The sequence below is a fragment of the Meleagris gallopavo genome, chromosome 1 (genome assembly GCF_000146605.3).
Source record: "Meleagris gallopavo isolate NT-WF06-2002-E0010 breed Aviagen turkey brand Nicholas breeding stock chromosome 1, Turkey_5.1, whole genome shotgun sequence".
Classification (NCBI taxonomy): domain Eukaryota; kingdom Metazoa; phylum Chordata; class Aves; order Galliformes; family Phasianidae; genus Meleagris; species Meleagris gallopavo.
Window position 1 is genome coordinate 10,909,151 of NC_015011.2, and position 5,192 is coordinate 10,914,342.

The following is a 5,192-nucleotide window of genomic DNA, read 5'->3' on the forward strand; positions in this document are numbered from 1 at the left end:
GCACTACATTTATCACACTGTTATCACTGAGAAAGCCTGAAGATGAATGGTAATACTGTACTTCAGAGAGAACTTTGACTTTCATAAAGGAAAGATGATCTAAAAATGGAACTTTATTACTTCAAAGATTTTCTATTTTCCTGCAAAAAAATACGCCTGACTCCTGGGGTAAATCTTCCTGTGAATCACAAAATCTCTTCTCTCTGCAGATTAGAAGTATTGGGAGATCAGAACAAAAGCAAAGCCATTCCCTGCACTGAAGTGTGCCATTTCTTTGATGTAATATATATCTCTTGAAGGGCGTCTGCAATCTAGCAGCCTTGTTACTTAGGTTTTATATTTATTTGAATTACCACATTTACTGGAGCACTTGGAATCAAAGCAAGCGAAATACTGCATAGTCACTGCATTTTTTAATGGCTATGTTATGGCACAGAAGTGAGATTTTAGTGAACATGAGAACTTTTGTGGAAACTTTCCACCGTGGTTTAAATTTACATTTTCTATTGGTAATAAAACTAGTGAATTTTACAAGTATTTAAAAATACAAAGTGCTCCTGGGTTTGATTTTTATTAAAGTCTTGAAAAATGAAATGGAAGCTTAAAACATATGAAAGTACTTTTTCTTTATTTCTTATAATATGAAAACTAACTGGCACTTTATGATCAGCTCTCGTATGATCTGTCTGCGGAGAAGTTTAAATGGGCAATGACAAACTCAGCACTGGAAATGGAAAGAACCACTGATGTATCATCTCGTCCTAATTCCCATTTCAAATCTTTGAATTACGGCCACTGCACAATTCTGTACTGCAGAGAATCATTTATTTCTCCTACATAACCTAATAGAAATATCACAGACTTTTTCTCATGTTCAGACGTAGCTTCCATATGCTGCATCTGGCCTCATCTGCAGTCCTTGCTCATAGCTATCAAGTCACTAGTTTTCAGAACTGAGTAAAGCATGGGGAACCAAACTTCACAAGGTACATGAACTTACTGGTATGCAAAGCTATCCACTGATGTTGCAAAATAATCCCCAAGAGGAAGTAAGATGGAAAGAAATCATAGGAAAGGACTTCAGAGACAGCTCCCACTTTCTTCCTGAAGCACAGATCTAATAAAAGTGAAGCAAACTGATGTCTAAGGTTGGCACTATCTCTTCTTGTTTGCAGAGTGGTAGCAGGGTTGTATACCTGTGACGCTGCAGGCAAGGGCCCAGCCTAACAACTCAAGATGCCCACCTAGCTCCTGAGTTTTCCATGGCTATGGAGGCATTCCTTCTCAAATGGGATAAGTTTTTTCTTCCCAGCTTTGTCTACCTCAAAGTTAGATGTTTAATGTAGGTGATCTGCGTTCCTTCTATGCTCAGCAAAGAGCACAGCTGTGGCCAACCTTTGCATGACAGTCCTTGACACCCAGAATAACCCTCTCAAAACACAAGCCTTCCTGTACTTCCCATAGGTGCCCAGAAGACTTGTCACAACAGGTGTCTGACTTCTTGATAACTACAGTGAGGTGAAACACATCCTACCCTGATCGTTCGCTTTTGCAGTATAATAAAAGCAGAGGCAGTAATCTTTGAAGGCCCCAAGCAAGGCTGTGTTGGCCTTAGTGCATGCATATAAGTTAAGCAGACAGTATCTCCTGGGGACTTATTTTCAAAGACACCTGCTGACCATGCAGGGAATTTAGGTACTTGCTTTAGGAAGATGGCTTCACTAGGTGCCTAACATTTAAATGCAAAGTGTCACTCCCTCAGGTGAGGCAGCTGGATTGCAGCTTCCATCACAAGACTCTGCCGGGGGCAGGGTGCTGGGTGTTTAGCCATGGTATGCGAGGAGGTCATATGTATGTCAAGGTTACAGCTTGGAATGATGAGTTTTTGTGCAAGCACCATCTGATGTGAGAGAACCCAAATGGGTCCTGCCAGAAATCCAGATCTGGAGCTCTATGGGGAGACTGGGACTCCCATCTAGCTTCCCTCTAACTCAAAAATGCAGCAATTCTGTGCACCTGATGCCTGCTCGCCTACGTGTGTTCCCCTAAGTTCCAGCAGGAAAGGAATGTCCCAAACACTTAACTCTCCTGCAAGCAGTTGGGAGCTACAGATCTCTGTAAAATACCGACAGAATAGAGTACGTTCCAGGATTCCTGATATGCTTTTCAGACAGTTGTCCCGTATCCTCCTTGAAACTGAGGTATGCTGCTATTTTGCATCTGGATCTGTCTCACTTTTCTTCCTCCACCCTATTTCTCCCATATTGCCCACACATTATCATCACTTTGCTTGGTGCAGAATCTCACATAGAGCAACTCACTGTGGCCATGGACTTGCTGTAGCTTTCTTGCTTGTCACCTTGCTTTAATTCTCCAGTGACAGGAAGTTCTAAGCAGATCAATAGGTGAAACAGTCCAAAAAGCAATACAATATCTTACTTTGGGCAAAGTAAAACAAAATCCCACCTTTATTTCTTTCTGGATATACCTTACCATGCTATGGTGCTCACTCTTACCAAAAAAAGGAGTACAACAAAAGGATTTACCAAAGATGGTAGGAATCATCCGAAAACATATTTTGTGTTAAATATGTTTTTTCAAAACATAGGACACTGATAGTGATCACTTGGATGCAGCGATAGTTCTTTCAGTTCTGCTTTCCCGAGTCAGTGTCAGTGTAATACTCTGACTAGACAGATAGTTTAATCATCTTGATATCTGTGTGATAAATACATGTGTGCATAAGCACATATAAAAATATTATTTGTAACGCAATAAGGTACTTGGTATTTCAATATATATATATAATCATCTAAGTTTTTATGTGAACATCGCCTAAAGGCATCCTTGCAGATCTTCATTAGTGTATGTGGTCATGATGCCCTCTGTTGACTTCAGCATGTGCCTGCAGCTTTCCTCCTCCAGCTCCGAGTCAGAGCTGATTCTTGTCAGAGTATGCTCCAATCTGTTTTTCTGACCCAAAATCACAGCATGGCTGAGGCTGGCAGGGCCCTCTGTGTCTCTCTGCCCAACCACTGCCCCAGCAGGTCACCCAGAGCAGGGTGCCCAGGGCCACAGCCAGGTGGCTTCTGAAGATCTCCAAGGAAGAGATCCACAGTCTTGAGGCAGCTGTGCCAGTGCTCAGCCACCCACACAGCACAGAAGTGCTGTCTGATGTTCAGAGGGAACCTCCTGTGTTCCAGTTTGTGACCATGGCCTCTTGTCCTGGCACTGGGAACCCTGAAAAGAGTCTGGCTCCATCCTCTTTGCCCTCTCTGTTCAGGTATTTTTTGACGTTGATGAGATCCCCCTGAGCCTCTTCTTCTCCAGGCCGAATAGTCCTAACTTTCTCAGACTTTCTTATGTGAGGTGCTCCCATTTCTTGATGATCTTTGTAGCCCTTTGTTGGTCTCATTCCAGTATATCCACATATTTCTCACACCAGGGAGCAGACAACTGCACGTGGTATTCCAGCTGTGGTCTCAGCAGCATGGTGCACTGGGGAAGAATCACCTCCTTGGCCTGCTGGCATTACTCATCGTTCAGGATACCATCATCCAGCTTTGCAGAAAGGCTGCATTTCACACATGCTAATAGAATACAAATCAGGAGTTATAAAATTGGGATGCAGTAAAAATCAGGAGCATACCCATATAACATAACTTCAGTACTGAGGAAAGGATTGTTACAATGGAAGAAAGGTGAGGCAGAGTCATATTCCAGGAGCAACAGAACAAAAAGCATTGTGTTTTAAAATGAACCTGACTTTAAAGGCGATGCACTAGGGATTTGATTTATATGATTGTTATTACTCAGGGATATGAAATTTCAGTAAACAATCTTAACATCTAAATTCTGTCAAAACCACCAGAAGCCTTCAGGAAAGTGGTGCCAGCCACTATGAACCTAAGCAAGATGTCAGAGGAGAGTTTTTTACTGAGAGTGGTGAAGTGCTGGAACAGGCTGCCCAGAGAGGTTGTGGATGCCCCGTGCCTGGAGGTGTTTAAGGCCAGGCTGCATGGGGCCCTGGGCAATCTGATCTAGTACTTGACCTAGTGGTTGCCAACCCTGCCTGTGGCAGGGGGATTGGAAAGTGATCCTTGATGACCCTTCCAACACAAGCCATTCTGTGGTTCCATGGCTCTATGAACACGCGGGCAATGGGCAAGGATTCTCAGAGGCAACTGCCAGGCCCCATGCTCCTTCACCTCCCCGCTTTTCTCACCCATCAAGTCATGTTCTGATGCTTTCTATATTTCTCCTGGCCTCTACACTCTTTCTAGATCTGAAGGAAAGGCCAAAGGATGCCCATCCCTTTGGTGACCCCAAAAAATTCACAGCACAAGGTGAACCTGCAGCTGTCCACTCCAGCTTCTCACTTTGCTTACTGCTTGCATTAGCTATGTGCTTGTGGCATTTTGACCTGGCATTTGACATCTGAAAAAGAAGTGGATTTTCCCTTAAGACATCCATGATCTGCCAAGCGTGGGCTGCGTGGGGAGGTGGCTTTTGTAGCCCTGTGCATGGCCTGGGACCTGCTGTGCATGGGCAGAGAAGGCCATGGAGACACAGAACCTGTGAGACGGCCATGGTGACATAAAATCTCTGGGATGGGAGCTGCCAGTGAAACGAAGCCAGATGGTTCTTGCATCGTGCTCTCATTGGTCTGCTCGTTAATGAGGAAGGGGGGAGCAATGGGATCCCGACAAGCGCTGCTGACTGCAGGGTGCTTTCTCATTAGCTGGCCTAAGAGATAGGGATTTAAATCCTGAGAGATCAGATGTGTTCAGACCTCAGGGCCGATGGAGGGCAAGCACAGAAATGCTCCTGCACAAAGACAGAGGAGTTCTGCCCACTGCTGGCGGCCTTTTGCTGTGAACCAGCTGCTTCCACACAGCGTTGCTGGGTAAAAGTGCGTGTATTTCCTAAACTATTTTCCACAGAACCAACTATATATTGTTAAAAGGACGATTGCTCTTCTCCCTGTAGGTTCTTCTAAATAACTTAAGCCTATAACCACGAAGCCTGGCATTTCTGGATATGATGCCTCCCCTCCAGCAGACGTGAAGAGCAGCGCGACGCTGCCGCCTCCCGTGCGGCCCGCCCGCGCAGGCAATTACACAGCGCCCCCTGCCGCTTCTGCGGCTCATTTGCATGTCCCCGCCCACACGTCCGTGACCACGCCCCCCGGG